General features: G+C 39.4%; 2 protein-coding genes and 1 long non-coding RNA gene across 4 annotated transcripts in view; 1 reads left to right on the top strand and 2 right to left on the bottom strand.

Annotated features, from left to right (window-relative positions):
* The window catches only part of LOC103567651 (zinc finger protein 564-like), an 85,153-nt gene extending 63,715 nt beyond the window's left edge, over positions 1 to 21,438 (top strand). The window contains exons 5-7 of one of the 2 annotated variants that reach the window (XR_011541461.1): positions 7,929 to 8,060; positions 11,412 to 11,521; positions 12,095 to 21,438. The gene's annotated coding sequence lies outside the window, so the exon portion shown is untranslated. Of the gene's footprint in view, positions 1 to 7,928; positions 8,061 to 9,188 lie in introns of both variants that reach the window. The other variant, XR_011541460.1, reaches the window with a different exon arrangement.
* The window catches only part of LOC103567649 (zinc finger protein 709-like), a 216,618-nt gene that overhangs the window by 95,445 nt on the left and 98,774 nt on the right, over positions 1 to 22,399 (bottom strand). The gene's annotated exons all lie outside the window — the stretch shown is intronic.
* Positions 20,762 to 22,399, bottom strand: part of LOC103567650 (uncharacterized) — a 16,652-nt gene continuing 15,014 nt past the window's right edge. The window contains exon 5 of the long non-coding RNA XR_011541468.1: positions 20,762 to 22,270. This is a non-coding gene — a long non-coding RNA (uncharacterized lncRNA). The remainder of the gene's footprint in view (positions 22,271 to 22,399) is intronic.

The raw sequence follows: 22,399 nt of genomic DNA, 5'->3' as shown, positions 1-22,399 counted from the left end.
CTCCAACACTATTCAATGACTAGATTCAAATGTTTTTTTGAAGCTTGGTCATTTTAATGCAATATGTTGCTTTTGCTTTTAACATGGCTGTTTAATTAATACCTAAATCAAATCATTTAAATGAGATTTCTCATTATTGAGTCAACTAACCTCAGAGATGAACTCTAATAAAGACATTGATCCCATTTATGATATCTGACTCAGTCAGCTTTAGATAGCTGCTCACCCTGCCTGGCCCACAATGGGTAAAGAAGTTAGTAGGTTGACACATGCCCCTTTTCTTTTTGTGTCAGTGGATAGGACAGTCAAACCTTTAACATTGCAGCCTCTATCTCTACACACCTTAAATGGCCAACCCTTTGTTCTTTGCACAAACCACCTGAATCAGCTTTCCCTTGTCCTACTCTCCTTAAAAAGCACCTTTGAATAAGAGACATATTTGTATTAACTTGATGCAAATGGCAACATCAGCCTTGATGTCTGCTCCTATTAGGGTATGGTATTAATCCTGACCTGAAAAGGGCAGTGATAAGACAAAAGGTATCTGATGGAAAATGTCTTTCACGTAATGCACAGGAGTTCAGTGTAGGGAGTATTTAGAAGATGAGGATAAGAAATCCAAATACAGAGACTCCAGGATGACATTATTTTTATATTCATTGGTCACATGAGAAAAACTTTGACACCACCCTCAAGAGCTCTAGCAGTACAATCAGTAAGTGAAAATGGTACAGTCTCACAAGGGGAAAATGGAGAGCAACAGAAGTGAGTGGATGGTTTCTGTTCTAATATGTAAAGAGCTCTGAGTGATGGGTCTCATCTCCCAAAACAGGAAAAAAGTGAAGAACCTGAAAAGCAGCACCTCTTCTTAGATCTATGAGAGATTTGAGATTCCGTGCAAACCAATGCCCCCAAAATGAAAGACAGCAGAATATGGTGGATTACCACTTCCCTGGGGGGAGAAGTGACTGGAGCCAGCCGCCTCTAGGAACACAAACTGTTAGAGATGAATGTGCCAACGTGTGGAGTAGATTGAGAGTTAAAACTTTTCAGGGCTCCAGTTGTAGGAAGCTCCCTAAAGTTCATGAATTTTTTCTACAGGAGTCCAAGTAAGTTCTCACCTTGCAGACGGGGCGGAAAAAGTCTCATTCTCCATGCATGAAATGGAAGGAAAACATTTCGATGTACACACAAAGCAGCCTTTGCTCTGTGACTTAGGTCACCCTTCAAAGAAAACGAATTTGTCATAACCATCTCTGATTTGGGAAAGAGCAGTCAGACAACTCCCGGACTCTTCAGGTTTCCCCTCTGAGAAAAGGGGAGGAATAAATGCTAAGAACTTGTTTTGAAGTTTATAGTCTATGTATTCTGTCCCACAAAAACATTACAGGTTTAATCATGACATGAGAATATTTTCTGCCTAATACCTTTGCAGCATATCAACAAGGATCTAATATGAAAATAGTAGATTAAAAGGGAGTTCTGTAAGACACAGCCTCTACAGAAGATTGAGTTTCTGGGGATTCCCAAACACTCTAGTGAAGAAAAAACCAAGGACACTAGAGCATCTGGAAGCCCTGACACCTACAGGCAAACATTAAGTCTAAAGCCTATTGAAGAAATCATAGAGACTCACACTAAAGGACTGTTTACCTCGAATCTTATTTTGAAAATTCACAAATATGTGGAAATTAAATAAAACACTCTTTGAGAATCACTGAGTCGAAGAGGGAATCAACAGGGAATTTAAAAAATATCGAGATAAAAATGAAAACGTATGAAAGCATAAGGAGTTGTAAAGTGGAACTTTGTACCAATAAACACGAGTATTTCTTAAACATATCAAGATCACAACCTAAAATTACACCTTGAGCAACTAGGAAAAATACAACAAACTAAACTTTAAAGTAGTAATGTTGGGAGATAAGAAAGAGCAGAAATAAATAGAATATAAGACAACAAAAATTTGAAAAGTATCAATTTTTTGAAGTAATAAACACAATTGACAAACCCTCAAATGACCATGCAAAGAAAAAAGAATCAAGTACGTAATGTCAGAATTGAAAGAGAACATATTAAAGTGGATGTGTGGAAAATAAAGAGTCAAAACGGACATATGTGAACAAATTGAGTAAACTAAAAGACGTGGATAAATTCCTAGAAATAAACAACCTAGAAAGGAAGAATTGAAAAATAGAAAGCCTTTACAAATTAATAACAAATTCAAAGAATTAATACCAGTCCTTCTTAAACTCTTCTGAAAACTAGTAGGAATGTTTCCAAAATCATTTCTTGACTCCAGCATCTCCCTGATACCAACGATAGACAAAGAAATCCCAAGAAAAGAAAACTAGAAGCCACTGTCTCTGTTTCTACTTGGCCATATTGCCCAAATCTTTAGTCAAACATTCTCTGGATGCTTCTGTGCAGGATTTTTTTCCAGGAGATTTCCATTTCAATGGGTGGAATATAAGTGAATTAGATAAACCTCCATAACATGGATGTGCCTCATCCAATCAATTGTGGTTCTTAATAGAACAAGAACTTCCCTGAATAAGGAGGGTTCTGCCACTAGACCATCTTTTGACTTCTACTAAAGTTCCTTCCTAGGACTGCCAACCTGCCCATATAGATTGCAGATTTTCAGTTTACTTGATTTCCATAATCACATGAGCCACTTCCTTAAAGAAATGGAAAAAAAAAATGTGTGATGTCATCAGTATGGCAGTGTGAGATGTTCCCTCTGTCTCTCTTTCAATCTATAACTAGTAAGACATTCATAACTCAGCAAAGGTTCCTCTGCTTAAAACAGATGCCAGAGAGATCCACACACCTGTACATTTGAAAGTGGGTTGAGTGGAACACATAGAGGAGGCAGAACTGGGCTAACAGTGGAGGTGGTGCCCACAACCCCTGTCCCCTGGTCATGGCAGTTGAGCCCATAGCCCCAGCAAACCAGGTACCAGTGACAGAGGCAGGACCCATGATCTCAGGCCCCCAGGCTTTGGTGGCATCCACACCCCCAGAGAAACTGGTAGCAGCAGTGGAGGTGACACACATGACTTCAGCCTCCCCAGCTGGTGCAGCACCCACAGCCACAGAGATTTGTGCGATGGTGGTGGTGAGCCCATGACCCCAGCCCATCACATGTGGTTGTGGTGCCTGCAAACCAACAGCCGTACATGTAGTGGAGGACACCATATCCCCACCTCTCACCCCAGACTCTCCCCTCAGCAGCAGTAGTTCCTGTGACCCAGGCATCCCTGGACACTGGAGGTGCCTGACATTCTGGTGACTGCAGTGGTGACCCTCATGACCACAGTGAGACTGGCAGCACAGTGAAAATTAGGGCACTGGAAACACCTCTACCAAAGGCAGTGGAAGGTTGAAAATGCTCCTCTCAAACATAGGCAGAGGCAGCTCAGGTAATAGGAAACGAAATCTCTTTCTGTAGCCCCACCTAATGGAAAACAAAAGAAAGGCCTGTAAGTACCAATCTGTTGAAGTGTTAGAATCAAAGAAAACAAAGTTTCACCCAAATAAGAAAGGTATTCACTACTTTAAATGTGCTGGCAGAGGAACAACTCATCAAGCACCATGAGAAATCATGGTAACATGGTATCACAAAAAGAAAATGATTCTCCAGAAACCACACCTAAATTCTCAGAAGATTGAGAAGTGATAGAGAATTCAAAATCACTGTCATGATGAAACTCAATAAGCTGGAAAAGCTCAGGAAGACAGTTCAGTGAGTTCAGGAAGATAATTAATGAACAGAAGCAGTACTTTACCAAAGAGATTGAAACTCTTAAAAAAGAATCAAATTCTGGAGCTGAAGAAGTGAATAAATGAGATGAATACATTAGAAAGCATTGGAAATTGAATAGACCGTATGGAAGAGACAGTTAGAAAGCTCAAAGATAGAAATGATTCATGTGGAAGAGGAGAGAGAAGTAAGATTCTAAAAAGTTGAAGGGACTCTTGAGAACTATCTGACTCCATTAAAAAAGGCAACATAAGGATAATGGGTATCCCAGAAGGAGAAGATGGGGAGAAGGGAGCAGAGCGCTTATTTAAAGAAATAATAGCTGAGAACTTCCTAAACCTGGGGAATAAACTGGATATACAAGTCCACAAAGGTAAAAGAACACCTACTTATCTCAATGCAAAAAGACTTTCTCCAGGACACGTTATATTAAAACTGTCAAAAGTCAATGACAAAGAATTTAAAATGCAGCCAAGAACAAAAGACAGTAACCTAGAAAGGTACCCCCTGTTAGGCTATCAGAAGATTTCTCAGCAGAGACTACAGGCCAGAAGAGAGTGGAATAACATATTCAAAATATTGGAAGATAAAAACTGCCAGTCAGTAATACTCTATGCAGCAAAGTTATCCTTCAGTTATAAATGAGAAATAATGGCTTTCTCAGACAACCAAAAGCTAAAGGAGTCCACTACCACTAGACCTGCCTTCAAAGAAATGTTGAAGGGACCTTTTTTACCTGCAACAAGAAAGAAAAAGTACATAAAACTTTGAGTAAGGTGATAGACATACAGAATCAGAAAATTGCATGTCTATTTCAGAATAGGGTGTTAAACAATTATAGCATAAAGACTAAAGGATAAAAAAGAATGAAAAATAAGTTTAGCTACTTCAATTTTTAATGAAGTCCCCACATAAAATGGGTAATTTGTGACAAGAAAAATATGAAAGGAGAGGAGGAGAAGGTTGGAACCTGTGTTGGCAAATGAAAATAAGCTATCAGCAGAAAAGGGACTATTTTATCTATGAGATATTTTATACAAATCTCATGGTAACCACAAAACAAAAATCTATAAAGTAGAGACAAAAAAAAAAAGGAAACTGATAAAAATATCATAGAAAACCACCAAACTAAAATCTCAGACAGAAACAAGGGAAAAGAAACAATTGAGATATACAGTAATTGGAAGACAGGAGATAAAATGGTACTGGTTAAGTCCTCAAAGGCCAATGATCACCCTAAATGTAAATGGATTGGAATTATCAACCAGAAGGCACACAGTGGATAGATGAATTAAAAAACAAGACCCAACTGCCTTCAGGACACTCATCTCAGTTCTAAAGTCAAACACAGGCTCAAAGTGAAGGGGTGGAAGATGATACTCCAGGCAAATGGCAGCTAATAGAAAGGAGGTGTAGCCATGGTTATATCAGACAAAACAGACTTCAAGCCAAAAAGGTAACAACAAAGATGGACATTATATAATGATAAAGAGAACAATTCATCAAGAAGACCTAACAGTTAATATTTGTGCACCCAACATAGGTGCACCAAAATACAGAAAGCAACCATTAACAGACCAAAAGGGAGAAATCTCAGCAGCACAATAACAGGAGATTTTAACACTCCACTCACATCAGTGAAAAGATCATCCAGACAGAAAGTCAGCAATGAAACAATGGCCTTAAAAGATACATCAGACCAGACAGAGTTAATACATTAACACAGAGAACATTCCATCTGAAAGCAGCAGAATACCATTCTTCTCAAGTGCACACGGATCAATCTTGAAGATAGATTGTACTTATTTTGTGTTAGGACACAAATTTAAGAGTATTGAAATCGTATCAAGCATCTGTTCTCACCTCAATGGTTTGCAAACAGAAATCAACTACAAGAAGAAAGCTGTGAAAATCACAGATATACAGAGATTAAAGAACATGCTGCTGAACAACTGAGTCAATGTTTTCACAAAATTCGAACAAAAAATCCTGAAATTTTCTCACTCCCTGAGAAAACTATAGTAACCAATTCATGTATTGGCTGAATAACACACACAGATCAATGGAACAGTGTTGAGAGCCCAGAAATAAACCCACACAGCATATATGGACAACTAATTTATGACAAGGGAGGCAAGAACGTACAATGGAGAAAGGAAGGTCTCTTCAATTAATGATGTTGGGAAAACTAGACAACCACATGTAAAAAAGTTTAATAACCAGATCACTATCTTGCACCATACACAGAAATTAACTCAAAATGGAATAAAGACTTAAGCATAAGACCTGAAAATAGAAAATACATTGAAGGAAACATAGGCAGTAAGCTCCTTGGCATTGGTTTTAGTGATGATTTTGTGAATTTGACTACAATGGCAATGGAAACAAAAGCAAAAGTAAACAAATAGGGTTATATCAAACAAAAAAGCTTCTGTTCAGCAAAGGAAACCATCAACAAAAGGAAAAGGCAACCTACCAAATGGGAAAAGATATTTGCAAATTATACATCCAATAAGGGGTTAATATCCAAAATACATAAAGAACATATACAACTGAACAACAAACAAACCCCTGATTACAACATGGGCCGAGGATTTGAATAGACATTTTTCTAGTGACATACACATGGCCAACAGGTACATGAGAAGATGTTCAACATCACTAATCATAGGAAATGCAAATCAAAACCACAATGAGGTATCACCTCACACCTGTTAGAATGGCTGTTATCTAAAAGAGAAGAAAAACAAGTGTTGAGGATGTAAAGAAAAGGCAATGCTGGTACACTGTTGGCAGGTATGTAAATTGATACAGCCCCTATGGAAAACTGTACGGTGATTCCTCTGGAAATTAAAATAGAACCACCATATGGATCATCATATGATCCAGCTGTTTATCTGAAGAATACTAAAACAGTAATTCAAAAAGATGTCTGTACTGCAATCTTCATTGCAGTATTATTTACAATAGCCAAAATATGGAAACAACCTAAGGGTCCATTGACAGATGAATAGTTAGTGAAGATGATGTATATATAGTCACAATGGAATATTACTCAGCTATAAAAAAAAAAAGGATGAAATCTTGCAATTTGCAACACCATGGATGGACCTTGAGAGTATTACACTAAGTGAAATAAGTCAGCAGGAGAAAAATATATGATTTCACTCAAATGTGGAATATAAAACAAAATCAAACTCATAGATGCAGCAAACAGATTGGTGGTTACCAGAAGAAAAAGGGGTGGAGGGAGGGTGAAATGGGTAACGGGGGTCAACTGTATGGTGATGGATAGAAACTAGACTTTTGGTGGTGAACATGCTGTAGTATATACAGATAGAGAATTATAATGTGGTGCACTTGAAACTTACACAATGTTATGAATTTTGCCTCAATTAAAAAAACACCTATAGAAAATTAATACATGTGTATAAACACACGTGCCTACATACACACATCATGTTGGTTCTGTTTCCCTGGAGAAGCTTGACAAACACCATATTTCATTTGTAAATCTTTATAAATCAAATGAGTGATACAATTTAAATGAGAAGTGATTTCTGTGTGTGTAATCTTCCAAACAATAATTTTTAAGTAGCATTCAGTGTTTCTTTGGAAATCACTAAAAATTTTTCCTCAATTTTGTTCACATATAAAGTGTCAAGTGATGTTAGATCTTCTCCTTCCATCCTCTTTCAAACTGGTGAGTATTTCCTGGAATGGGCTCCCTACTAAATGTATTAGGGTGTCCTTACAGTGTGCGGAGCTCTGCTGACCCACACCCCAATAAAACCAGGGGAAATTATTTTAATAAACATTTAAATTCACTGGAAGTCGTCCTAAAGGCAAACAGGAAATGCAGATCTATTCAAGAGAATCTATGAAGATTTGTAAGAAATGTGAGCGTCTGTGGTATTGGAACCAAAAGCGTGCCCTCCCTAGCTCCTCCCAGCTCACATTGGTGAAGACTCCACCAGAACTCATCTTTAATTGTTCAGGACAACTTATGTAAGCTTCTGGGTTTGCCTTTATAACCCCCCTGCTGCCTTCTTTATCCACTTCAGAGCATATTTGAATTTCTACCCAAATCTGTGCCTCTTGAATTGCAATTCCCAGGACCCCAAATAAACCTTGCTTCTCTTGCATTCATGCCTTTTATTAGTTGACATTTGATGATATCAGAAGTGGGATCCACAGTGACCTCTGACTCCAGCACTGCTGTGTGGCCATGAGCAACGTGCTTTCAAGAGTCCTTCAAACCTTTTCATCTCCTCCCAGCGGCCCCAGGTCTCTGGTAAGTCCTCCTGGACTCGAACCTGCTGTAGCACTGGCCAAGGATTGTCTTTATTTGGATGTGTTCTGTGCCAGCTTTGTGGGGAAATGTGTTCCCTTTTGTCTCTTAGGCCCGTGTTTGATTAGTATGTACAAAAGGGAAGTCTGTTCTCTAAGGGAGCTGCCCATGGGCAATCCCTCTGTGGGAACTCCTGCTGGATTTATGTTTATAGATTATGGTTCTTCTACATGTAGATCCTTGTCCTACTGGATCCACATCACTGGGATGATTTAAGCTTCATTGGCTTAAATGAGGCTCCTTTGAAATTCCTAAATTGGTTTATACTCAATTGGAAAAAGGGTATTGAACCAACAAATTGAATGGAAAGTTTATTTTAATTGGTACCTCAAGGCCACTAAATCTAATAGCCAAGAAGTTGCTTCCCTACAAGCTATTGATTGTAAACTTGCTGAAGCCAATTCAGGGCTCCCTGAAAGATTTGCCAAGCTTGAAAAGTCAGCCAAGGCTTCCTCTGCTACTACAACTGCTTCTGCTTTTGTCCACCTCTTTGTCTACCTTGTCTCCTTGTCTGAAGTTTCTTTTTATAATGATGACCCTAGGGCTCCTCTTGATCACCTCACATTTGTAGGCCCTTTGAAGGTGAGGACAGGAGACAGAAATAACCTCCTAGTCTCCTACAGCCCTTGGACAATCTGAGTTATTAGCTCTAACTAAGGGATTTCCTGACCACAAGGAAGACACCGTTAAATTTGCCAAAGACTTCCGGATAAATTTTGAAACTTATCAACATGGCTATTCAGACCTCTATCAGCTGATCCACATGTTTGTGGGAGAAGGGAGAGTCAAAGAATGGTTCTCTAAAGCAAAAGGGAACAGGCCCATGGAAGATTTTTCTAAACAAGGTAAGGGAGCTCTGTGGGATGTCCAGAAATTAGCCAAGAGGCTTCATGACAAAATTCCTGATGTTTTCCCAAAAATTATTGATTGGAAAAGGATTCAACAATGTGTACAAAAATCTGATGACATTTTTATTATTCTGACAGAATTTTAAAATGTCTTTAAATAGTACTCTGGAATTGATCACATTAATTATGAAACTTCCTTCCTCTTTAATTTGACTTTTTTCAGTGGGCTGGAAGATGAACTTGCTGCTCTTATAAAAAGACATGCACTTAACTGAGCCACTCTGGAAACACAGGAGTTAGTCAAGCTGGATGAACAATTTTCTGAAACAATGCAGAAAGCAGCCAAAAAGAAAGCTGTTCAAGCTCTAGATGTTGAAATTCAGGCCAAATAAATTATGCAAGTTCTGATGCAACAACTAACTCATATACTCCCTCAGTCCAACAACACCCCTATAAGGGGGGTATGTAATTACTGTAAAAAACCCAATCAATAGAGGAAACACTGTTATGAGCTAGACAAGAAAAATCAGGCCCCCTGGTAGGAATCTCAATCTTGAACATCCTTTCCCAAAGGGGGAACCTTACAATCTTTTCAACAGTAGGGCTGTTCCAAGGATTCAAAGAGGACATTCCCTCTTCCCTCCTAACCAATTCTTTGGGGGAAATTTATCTGATTATTAGAGATGAGGTCACTAAAGCCCACATCAACACCAGGCCAGCTTACTGGCCTCAACCCCACCAGCCTTTCTTATGTCCTTCCTTGGAGTTTAGAAACTATACCAAGAGTGAGGTTTGAAATTACACCATGACTGTCTTCAAGTCACTCACTATTCCTTTTCAGTTAGGCCCAATCATGATCTCCACCATTCTTCTTAATTCCTTCTGCTCCCATACATTTACTTGAGAGGGATTTCCTTGAAACTTATAAAGCTAGTATCTCTCTCCATAGGGGGAAATAATTCTTGAATTGAGAAACCTTAGAAACCCTCATTCTTCAGCAGATGATCCTGAGCTCATTGTGGTTTCCATCCCTATGTTACCCACTCAAGTCAATGGATAAGAAAACCCTTTCTTCAGTGATGTTCCTGACTGTCTCTGGTCATAAAGTTCCATAGACATTGGCTGTATTCATTCTGCCATTCCAATATGATTGAACTTTATCCAAACAAGCCTTTACCTAATCTTACATGCCGAAGCAATTAAAGGCATTGAGCTTTTAATTGAGCAATATCTAAAACAAAGGCTCATTATTCCCTGTGTGAATCCTTGCAGTACTCCCATCCTTCCTGTACGAAAGCCTCATGGAAAAGCAGGGAGATTAGCACAGGATTTGAGAGCCATCAGTAACATTGTAGGGCCTGGACAGCCTGTTGTCCTTAACACTTGGCCTCACTGTCTCCTCTTCCTGCTGATGGCAAATCCTTTATGGCCATAGAACTTTGTAGAGCCTTCTGCAGCATTTTTAGATCCTGATAGCCGATTTTTATTTGCCTTTACTTGGGATGGACAATAATATACATGGACCATCGTGCTCCCAAAGTTATACTGAAGGTCCAACCTAATTCTCTCAGGTTTAAAGGCTTATATAGCACATGTAACCTTTTCAGAAAACTCCGTTACAATATGTGGATGATCTCCTTTGTTCACCATCAAAGGAGACATCTAATACAGGTGGATTCTGATCTTAAGGGAACTTGCTTCCAAGGGACACAAAATCTCTAAGGAGAAGCTGCAATTCAGTAAGCTCCAAATTAAATAATTAAGACATTAATATCCAACTAAGGGTTGGTCTTTGACCCAGATAGGATAAAAGGAATCCTTTCTTTCCCCCTTCCCTAGGCTAAAAGACAGTCACGGGGATTTTTAGGATTAGCTGTTTATTATAGAAACTGAATTCCTAACTTTTCAATGATGGCTCAACCCTTATACTCTCTGCTTAAAGTTAACCCAGGAGAACCGCTCAACTGGACTGAAGAAAATCAAAACACCTTTGAGACCATTAAGCCGAGTCTCCTTGACACCCCAGCCTTAGGGCATCCTAACTACAAATTGCTCTTTTTCCTTCTTGTCCATGAGAAAGAAGGAAATGCATCAGCATCCTTTCTCAACAGCATGGAAGACAATATAGGCCAATAGGCTATTTCGGCCAACAACTAGGCCCTGTACCTAAAGGACCATCTCCCTGCACGAGGGCCATTGCTGCAAGAGCCGTTCTCTTTAAAATGTCTGAGGAAACTGTTATGGGTTCTCTATTTTCGTACCCCACTCAGGGGAAGCTCTTCTTAACTCTAATCATGCTCAGCACCCATCTGCCAGCAGACTAATCCCCTATGAGCTTTTTCTTCTATCTTCACCAAACGTCACTCTTACTCACTGCCGTTCTCTCAATTCTGCCACTCTCCTCCCATTGCCTTTTGATGACACACCACTTGATTTTCTTTGACAGAACAGTTATTGGTCCCCAGGCTGGAATTACAAGAAATCTCACTTGAAAGTGCTGATGTAGTTTGCTTTACTGATGAGTCTTCTCCGAAAGATGAAAATGGCAAATATAAGGTAGGATATGCAATTTTGTCTTTAATAGAAACAATGGAAGCTGGTCGTTTACCAACGGCCACCTCTGCACAACAGGCTGAATCTGTGTCCCTAATCTGAGCCCATTATCTAGTCAAAGGGAAAACTGCCAATATCTATGCAGACAGCAGACGGGCCTTTGGAGCAACTCATGACTGCGGCATGCTTTGGAAACAGAGGATTCCTAACCTCTACAGGGCAAAGGATAAAAAATAGCTCTGTTGTGTTAGATTTTTAGATGCCATTCAGAAACTGAGATCTTTGGCAATAAAGATTCTTGGACATCCTAAGGTGAACACAGAGGAAAGTAAAGGTAATCATTTTGCTGATTCAGCTACAAAAAATGGAGCTCTTCAAGATTACAACGTCTTTTAGAATTTGCCCTAAAACCAAAATTACCCTTTAATCTTGTCAGAGATTTAAAAAATAAATTAATGGAAGCCCAATATTTGGCTACCAGACAGGAAAAGAGAAAATAGAAAGTACACATTTGAAGGGAAGAAAAATTTCTGGTCTGGTCTTAATGGCCTTCCTGTCCTCCCTGATTATGTCCAGGAACGTACGCGAAGCTCTGCTCATGATTTGTCTCACTGGGATACTGACGAGATGGTGCTTTGGAGAAAACAATATTATTGGAAACTGACACCTAAAATGGCTTTGAGTCTTTATCAAGGATGCCATATATGTCCTAAACAGAACCCTGGAGAGCCCATCCACAGTTCGATGGGCCACTTCCTTTACCTTCTGGGTCCTTCGAGACATGGCAGTTGGACTTGATCCAACTACCACCATCTTCAGGATATAAATACAGTTTAGTAATGCTCTGCATGTTTCCCACTGGACTGAAGCATTCCCATGCTGCAAGGCAACAGCTCACACTGTAAGTAAAATTCTCCTAAAAATATTATACCTACTAGGGGTGTCCCCTCAGAGCCTCACAGCTATCTCGGGCATCATGTTACAGGTCAAGTCATACAATCCATATGTAAAACCTTGTGTACTCTACATTTTCATTGTGCCTGTCATCCTCAATCCTCTGGTCTCATTGAAAGAACTAATGGGATCATAAAAACTCAATTGGCCAAACTCATGGAATCTTTTAGTCTTCCATGGCCAAAAGCCTTGCCTTTGGTACAACTCAACCTTAGATCTACACCTTTTGGGAACGACAAGCTTTCTCCATTTGAAATCATCACAGGATGACCTGTGAGATTAGATCAAGGGCCATATGAGCATGTCCTCCTACTGCAAGGAGCTCACAAGGCTCTTCAGGATAATAACGCTCTAAAACAATCTTTTCAGAGGGTGCTCCAGGAAAACAAAGACGTACATCACCACAGTCTTTACAGGAGACTTTTCCTCCTGGAGACACCTTTACAAGAATGTCCTACAACTATGATGCAAAGGCCCACACTCAGGGCATTGACTCATAGATTCGTGTTTCTCAACTTATATAGTCACCCTCAAATGATTGGACTTTTCAACCCACTGGAGACCTCAAATTAAAAATATCTCATGCTGCTCTTCACCTAGATGAGAAGCTGATGACATGTGAGGTAGCAAACTTCCAAGAATCCAGCCCAGTATCATGCCAAACCTTTCTGAAAGTTTTGGCATTCCCTTCCTCTTTGCTGGAATTCTAATGCTCTTTGCCCTCCTACATCCTGTATAAATCCTGTGTTTGTGGTAACGTGTTTCCTTTTTTACTGTTCTCTATGCTCTTCCCCCTCTTCATTTTCCTAGTCTGTAAGGTATGGGGAAAAAATGCTATAATACAATTCTCCCAATCCCTAGCCTCCTCTGACAACCATTCCGATTCTTGGAGCTGCCATCACCAACCTACCACTAGTTTTAGGAGAATCAACAATCCCATCACTATACCTATTTACAATTTCACTTTCATTCCTAAGTTTATCATAATTCTGACAACCCAAACTTCCACCTTTATCTACAGAGTTCAACTTTTTTCCCTTAAACAAGAAGATCTCCCCTGCTTTTCTTTAACTCCTTTCAAGGAATACTCAAATGCCGCTAAAGATGCTCCATCCATGGTCATCCATGAACTCCCAACTTCATACATGTGGCTCTACCAGAAATGTCATCAGAAGGGCTATATTTGCTCCCCTAGTAATCAGTCAGGATGTTCAAGTCCTCTCTGTAAGGTCTTATTCCAGAAGTCTGATGATGTTTTAGACCATCTAGAGAATACTTTTCCCATATGTACAAACAAGACAGATCCTTTGTTCACTCCCATTCTGCCGCCTTTGCCTGTAAATGAATCCTTGAATAAACAAACTCTGGCTGCTGTTCTTTGCCCCTTCAGGATATATTTTTCTACGTGGATGTGATAGAAAACCATGGGCATTCAGCTGCCTAAACAGCAGGCAAACGAGTGGTACTTGTCTCCTAGGCCAATTAACCACTGCTCTATATTTGAACTCATCTCCGGACAAACTGATTCCACCCAGAAAACCCAAAAGAAAAGGGCCCTCTCATATAGTGATGGCTGATAATTAGTCTGTGGGTGGTAAACATGATGTAATCTACACAGAAATTGAAATATAATGATGTATACCTGAAATTTATATAATGTTATAAACCAATGTTACCTCAACTAAAAAAGGGCCCTCTCTATCATAGAGGACTATCCTGATGAAGATCCCTATGAACATGAGGATAATAGTTGTGGTCTCAGTCAAGGCTGTGACTTTCCTGCTGGTTATTCAGGACATATTGGACATTATTCCCTTAGGAGACTCTCCTTGGTTAGGAATTGGCATGTTCCAACTGGACCTGATGATGAGGAATCTTACCAGAACTGTCAGTACAGTTGCTCCCTCTACTGCAAATCAATAAGAGCACCACAGAGCCCTCAGGTGCTCTAGCTTGAGCAGTCCTGGACAGGAGGACAGCCCTGGACTCTCTCCTTGCTGCCCAAGGAGGAGTCTGTGCTCCTGCCGACACCTCCTGTTGCACCTGCATGAATAATTCTCAGCCAGTTGAATTAGAGACACTGAAACTTGTCCAACTCGCTATATCTCTTAAGGGCCACTCTGATTTTTACTCCACACTGGTTGAATTTCAACTTTCCTGACATTCTTAGGTGGCTTCCTTCTGGGCTGGGGGCTATACTTAGGTCTGGATTAAAAATTATTTTGTTTATTATAATCCTAATTCACTGTTTTTTTCATTTTTAAATTGTTCATGATGTGTATTTCTCACATCTGTGTGGCTTCCCTAATCCTTGAGATAATGGTTGTCCAGAGACTTGAGACTAATCAAAAGATAAATTCATTGATGACCATTGAGATCAAGACCATTTTTGACATCTGAGGACTATAACATGATGCTTAAGGCTCATTTCCTGACCACCTACTTCTTGCTCAAATGTGGCCTAAGATTTTGACTAAGTTACTCCCATGAAAGACCTTACTTTACCCCTACGTAGGTCATGACTTCCCAGGATTGAGCCCTCCTGCCCATCAGGGAGACACCTAAACACACGACACCAAACAGTTCATCCACGATACTGTCAGCCCAAAGGTCTTGATCAAAAGTGAAAAACATAGATGATGATACCAAAATGGAGTAACACATGCCAAGACTTCTAAAATGGAGCTGGGAGGCCATTAAGGAAGCGAGGCTTATGCACGTCCACAGCCAGGTGTGGACTGAAATTTTTAACTTCGCCTGACCACAGAGCTCACATCCTGGAACAATTCCTCTCCCAGAAATGAACAAACTGCTTAAGAATCAATCACCTACTAGCATGTCAGCTCGCTCCTTGCCAGAACTGATCATGAATTGTTGAAGACAACTTATGGAAGCTTGTGGGTTTGCTTTTATGAAACCCTGCTGTCTCCTTTGTCCACTTCAGAGCACATTTGAGTTTCTACTCTAATCTGTGCCTCCTGAATTGCAATTCCAGGACCCCAAATAAACCTCTTCTCTTGCAATTCATGCCTTTTTTTTTTTATTGAGTTATTGATAGGTTACAATCTTGTGAAATTTCAATTGTACATTAATGTTTGTCAGTCATGTTGTAGGTGCACCACTTCACCCTTTGTGCCCACCCCCCACCCCACCTTTCCCCTGGTATCCACTAAACTGTTCTTGGTCCATAGTTTTAATTCCTCATATGAGTGGAGTCATACACAGATTATCTTTCTCTCGCTGGCTTATTTCACTTAACATAATTCTCTCAAGGTCCATCCATGTTATTGCAAATGGAATGATTTTGTTCTGTTTTGCAGCTGAGTAGTATTCCATTGTATATATGTACCACATCTTCTTTATCCATTCGTCTGTTCATGGGCACTTAGGTTGCTTCCACGTCTTGGCTATTGTAAACAGTGCTGCAATAAACATTGGGGTGCACAGGACTTTTGGGATTGCTGACTTCAGGCTCTTTGGATAAATACCCAGTAGTGGGATGGCTGGATCGTATGGTAGTTCTATTTTTAACTTTTTGAGGAATCTCCATACTGTTTTCCATAGTGGCTGCACCAGTTTGCATTCCCACCAGCAGTGTATGAGGGTTCCTTTTTCTCCGCAACCTCTCCAACATTTGTTGCTATTAGTTTTAGATATTTTTGTCATTCTGATGGGTGTAAGGTGATATCTTAGTGTAGTTTTGATTTGCATTTCCCTGATGATCAGCAATGATGAGCATCTTTTCATGTGCCTATTGGCCGTCAGTATATCTTCTTTGGAGAAATGTCTGTTCGTGTCTCCAGCCCATTTTTTGATTGGGTTGTTTGATGTTTTGTGATTGAGTTGTGAGAGTTCTTTATATATTAAGGATATTAAGCCTTTGTCAGATATATGACTTGCAAATATTTTTTCCCAGTTAGTGGGTTGTTTTTTTGTTTCAATCCTGTTTTCATTTGCCTTGAAGAAGATCTTTAATCTGATGAAGTCCCATTTGTTTATTCTTTCTATTGTTTCCCTTCTTTGAGAAGGCATGGTGTCTGAAACTATCCTTTTAATACTGATGTCAAAGAGTGTACTGCCTACGTTTTCTTCCAGAAGCCTTATGGTTTCAGGTCTCACCTTTAGGTCTTTAATCCATTTGAGTTTATTTTGGTGAATGGTGAAAAAGAATGGTCAATTTTCATTCTTCTACATGTGGCTTTCCAGTTTTCCCAGCACCATTTGTTGAAAAGACTTTCTTTTCTCCATTGTATGCCCTCAGCTCCTTTGTCAAAGATAAGCTGTCCATAGATGTGTGGTTTTATTTCTGGGCTTTCAATTTTGTTCCATTGATCTGTGCACCTGTTTTTGTACCAGTACCATGCTGTTTTGATTACTGTAGCTTTGTAGTATGTTTTGAAGTCAGGGATTGTGATGCCTCCCGTTTTGTTCTTTTTTCTCAGGATTGCTTTAGCAATTCGGGGTCTTTTGTTGCCCCATATGAATTTTAGGATTCTTTGTTCTAATTCTGTAAAGAATGTCATTGGGATTCTGATTGGGATGGCGTTGAATCTGTAGATTGCTTGAGGTAGAATAGACATTTTAACTATGTTTATTCTTCCAATCCATGTACATGGAATGTCTTTCCATCTCCAATTCATGCCTTTTCTTAATTGGTATCACTAATGTCCTGGGAGCGTAACTTTCTCAACCAATTAATCAGTGAAAACTTCTCCTTTTTAAAAATAATTTCCTAGGTCACTGATTTTTGTTCTGAGCTTTGGAAGCCTCCTCCCAGCAGTCTAACTCCCTGGTTATTTCCAGAAAAATAATCAGCATATAGTCTAGACTGTATCTTCCGTAAATACACAAATCTACTCCTAATTGCCTTTCATCTTTTTCTCCACTTATTTGAGTGACCTCTGACTTGAGCTTATCATGATCTTGTGCCAACCAGTGAATTCTTTGGAAGGTAATTAAGAGCTTTGTGTTTATATCTCACATGTAAAGGCAAAATCTCTGTGCCAGGCCCCTCAAGCTCTTTTGGAGAGAATGGAAATCCTCTCTCAGTGACTCTCCCATTTTAGGAGCTGAGGGCTCAGTGCAACGAAGAGATAGCAGTCAGAGGGATCTTGATTGTGTCTCCTGGCTCCTCAGGAATGGTTTATGTTACAACCACCTCATGAGCTGGAACAAGGGCAGTTGGCACCCAAGTATTGCCAGCTCACCACTCCAAATGCATCACCTCAGTTCCATGTGTAGGGACTGAAACAATAGTGTCCTGACTTTTCAAGCACACTCACCCAGCAACAGGTAGGTGGGGACAGGGTTTCAAACATAGCAGTCTTGTTCTTCCTGGGAAGCCCTGTTTGTGGGAGCTGAGTGACAAGGTGCCAGGTGCTCTAGGCTGCAGTGGTCTGGTGTTGGGGGGGGGGAGGGGGTAGTCTCCACCAACATGAGCTGGAGGAGCTAGCGAGGCACTGCTCTGGTTCAAATACCAGATTCTCATGTTTCTTACAAAACTTCATAGATTTTCTTGAATAAATGTTCTTTATTTGCTGTTTGCCTTTAGGACCATTTCCAGTGGCTTTAAATATTGGTAATTAAATAATTTTCACCAGTTTTATTGAGGAGTATGTCAACAGAGCTTCTGTCATGGTTACACCATCCTAATTTGGGATAAATAGTCTTTCAGCATGAACTTTTATTATTTCTTGAACAGGCGTTAGACTCCGTTTAGTGTTTGCTACAGCTGTGGGTGCTGGAGGCTTCAATACCCTGTGGTGTCCTTGTGCTTTTCTCCCTGGTGTGATGAGCCAGCCCCATAAGCTCATTCTGAAGTAGACTCTGTGCCTTGCAGCTCTGTTTGAATCCACTGATTTTATCCTGGGCCCTGCTGATGTGGTGTCAGGTATTTGGGAGAGAAAATGTCCTATTATGTTATGCATGTTTTGGTGTTAAGAAAATCCACAGACTATGAATTCAGAAGAGGGTTTTAACTTTTATGTTTCCTCCCCTTTTGTCAGAGAGGAAACGTGAAGGGTCTGGGAGTTGTCTGTTTGTACTTCCCCAATCACATAAGGCTTTAGCAGATTAGTTTCCTTTGAGGGATGGTTTATGTTATGAATAAAATACTCTGTATATAAAAATATTTCCCCCATTTCCTGCATGAAACATGCAGCATTTTTTTCTGGTCTTCACTATGAGAACCTAGTTGAGCTCCTGAAGAAAAAACTCATAAATTGTCCAGGGCCCCTAAAGCTGGCCCCACCTACAGTTTTAACTTTCAAGGTGATCCATACTGTGCCTCCAAAATTCATCTCTTACATTTTCTATGTTCTTAGAGGATGATGGCTCCAGTCATTTCTTCTCCTGGTGTGTGGTTATTCTCCATATTTGCTGTCTTTCATTTTGGGGGCATTGGTTTGTCACGTAACCTCAAGTTTCTCATGAATCTAAGACGAAGTATTCCTTCTCAAGTTGTGTAGCATTTTTCTTGTTCAGAAGACGAGAACGATCTCACTTCAGGCTCTTTACATGTTGAAACAGAGACCAACCATTCATTTGAGTTGCTCTGTATTTTTCCCCTGTGAGACTATACTATTTTCATTTATTGATTCTATTGCTAGTGACTGTGTGTTCTTTTCAGTGTTTTTCTTTTGTGACCAGTGCATTTAAAAACATCATACTGGGAGCTCTGCCTTTGGTTATCTTATCCTCATCTTCTAAAAATGAAAACTTGTTCATCACACGAAAGACATTTATCTGTTACCTTACGTTTTATCATAGCGCTTTTGGGGGCAAGATTAACACCCTACCTAAAATGGGATTGCATGTCAAGACTGATGTTACTGCATGCATCAAGTGAATAGAAAAATGTTTACTATTCACAGGTACTTTTTAAGGAGAGTAGAACAAGGGTAAGCTGGTTCAAGTGGCCTGTGCAAAAAAGAATGGGCTGGACCTTTAAGGTGTGTACAGGGAAATGGAGCAGGTTTTTAAGGTTTGACCCTCTGACAAATGACACAAAAGGAAAAGGAGTGTGTGTCCTCCTCCATAACATTACACCCCTCTCTTTGACTACAGGTGTAATCCTGCAAAATACTGGCAAAAGTGCATTGAAAAAAACTGTAATTTAAGTTTTTGGTATTAAGGATGAATGAGACATTAGTCTCATGACAAAAATTATAACTATGAAAGAATAAAAAATATAATAAATGCCTGAGGAAAAACATACTTTAACTTGTATGCACATGATAATACTGACTCATAATGTATAGTGAATAAATGAAACTGCAGTTTATCTGAAAATCTACAATTAGAATGAGATATTTTACTGTATTCTCTGAAGAAACTAAAAAAAATCGTTAGCAGGAGGGCTTATAAAACAGTTGATAAAATATTTCTATGAAAGAACTACAGAAATGTTTGTTTCACAAAAAAATGAACATACTTTTAATCACATATAATCAAAAATAATTGAAAACATATTGAGGCATTACATTCAGCTACAAGTAACAGGAAACACAGTCTTCCTGACATGAGGAAGGAGATTATTCTTGTATGGAAGGATTAGGTCGAGGCACAATGCAGAAGAGAAACAAAGTCCAATGTTGTTTTTTTTTTTTGATAGCACTATTGTGGGTGTCATCGGGAATAAGGAAAATATAGTCACCAGCACTATTAACAGCATAAGGTGTTTCGTGTACAAATTAAGCCTTATACAGATATAATCTAGAGAAGAGGGGAATCAGAATACGCCCAATCATGAAAGTCTGAATTGCTTTCCTGGTGAACACAAGAAGGCTAACTGAAAAATCCGAGTCTCATGTATCTTTGATGTAGAACTTATAAGACATCGTTGGAAACCTACACCTCTAAGAAAATGGAAATCAGACTTGGTGGTTGTTTTGAAGATAGTCTTGACTGGAAGAGCAAGGAATTTGTAAAATAGGTGGAACATGATTTCCTCCAAGATCCTATGTATTTGTCTTCTCCCTCTATGGTGGTCCCAAAACCTAATCCCTTCTTTGCTTATGACTTCAAAAGGTCATGCAAGTGAGGCCATTGGTGAATTCAAATATGGAACCATAAAAGGGATGGATAATGGAGAATCTAGTTTCAAATATTGCTCACAGAGAGGACATCTCCAACTCCTTATTTTTTTGTCCTATCTCATGGCTCTCTTCTTAATTCAAGGCCTAGTCACCAAGTTTCAGTTAGAAGGAAGGACACTGAGGAAAGGGCCAAATATGAAAATAACAAGTCACATGAAATGATACTCTTTGATAAACACACCATAGAGAAAAATGTATTTCAACTGTTTAATGCCACGGAAAATGGAAAAAAGATCTACGACCCCAAACAAGGAGTTTCTCAGTAAGAAAAGGCAGAAGATACACAATGGAGTAGGGATATCCAGGAATTCTCACATGGCCAGTAGGAAAATCCTAACATATACCGAATTGTCATTTTTCAGTAGCCCCTTAACACAGAAATGAAACACTGTAAAAATATTAAATCTAACTGCACATTAGAAATACATTTCAATTCACCCATGAATCCAACAGGCTTAAAAATGGACAGAGAAAATATGATTGATTTAAGGAAAAATCACTACCCATTAATCTTATCTTCCATTGCTGAAAGATGACTTGAAGAATTTTCTCACCTCAATATTCATTTCTGAGGGGCTGGCCCCGTGGCCGAGTGGTTAAGTTCGCGCGCTCCGCTGCAGGCGGCCCAGTGTTTCATTGGTTCGAATCCTGGGCACGGACATGGCACTGCTCATCAGACCACGCTGAGGCAGCGTCCCACATGCTACAACTAGAAGGACCCACAATGAAGAATATACACCTATGTACCGGGGGGCTTTGGGGAGAAAAAGGAAATAATAAAATCTTAAAAAAAAAAAAATATTCATTTCTGAATGTAACTTGTAGAAATCCATAGTCCAAAGATGTACTTTAAGAAAGAAGCTTCATAAACCAATATATTTACAACTTTCATAACAACTCTTTCATGTTGAAAATTTTGCCAGAATATTATTCATGCATTTATTCCCACCAAGCTTTCCCAGTCACTAACATTGATATTTCTCATAGGTAGGATTTTTCATAGTTCAGTACGTGGGCCAATAGAAGTCTTTCCTACATTGTTTACATTCAAGAGGTTTTATCCAGTGAGTCCTTTCATGCCTTCAGAAAGAACTCAGATGACAGAAGGTTTTCCCACATTTCTTCACATTTATATGGTTTTCTTCCAGTGTGCACACTCACGTGTCTTCAAAAGTATGTGTGACAAATGAAGGATTTCCCTCATGCCTCACATTCACAAGGTTTCTCTCCAGTATTACTTCTTTCACGTACTTGAAAATAACTGGAACAAATGAAGGCTTTCCCACATATTTTACACTCATAGGGCTTCCAGTCTGAATTCTTTCATGTATTTCAAATAAACTGGGATAAATGAAAGCTTTCCATATTCTTTACGTTTATAAGGTGTATTTCCAGTATGCGTTTTCATGTATGATCAAATACCTGATGGATGACAAAAGGCTCTCCCACATTCTTTACATTCATGGGGTTTCTCCCCAGTAGGAGTTCTTTCAAGGTTTCAGAGAGAACTGGGAATACTGAAGGCTTTGTAGCACTTTTTACAATTCATAAAATTTCTCTCCTGTATGAGTTCTTTCATGCTTTTTAAAATAGTATCTGATGACTTTTCCACGTTTCCATTGATAGAGTTTCTCTGCAGAGTGGGCTCTTCCATGTATTTGAAGGGAACTGGAACAAGTGAAGCCTTTCCCAGATTCCATAGCTGTTTAAGGAGCACATGATAATATGTGTGTTATCATCTGTCTTTGAAGCGTTTTGAGCCACATTCTTTGTTTGTAGGTTTTTTGTCTATTATGATTTCTTTCATGTTTCTCAAAAAATTAGAGCTCAC

This window comes from Equus przewalskii, chromosome 6 (assembly GCF_037783145.1).
Source record: "Equus przewalskii isolate Varuska chromosome 6, EquPr2, whole genome shotgun sequence".
Taxonomy (NCBI): Eukaryota; Metazoa; Chordata; class Mammalia; order Perissodactyla; family Equidae; genus Equus; species Equus przewalskii.
Note: the sequence above shows the minus strand (reverse complement) of the source record. Positions and strands in the feature narration are given on the sequence as shown.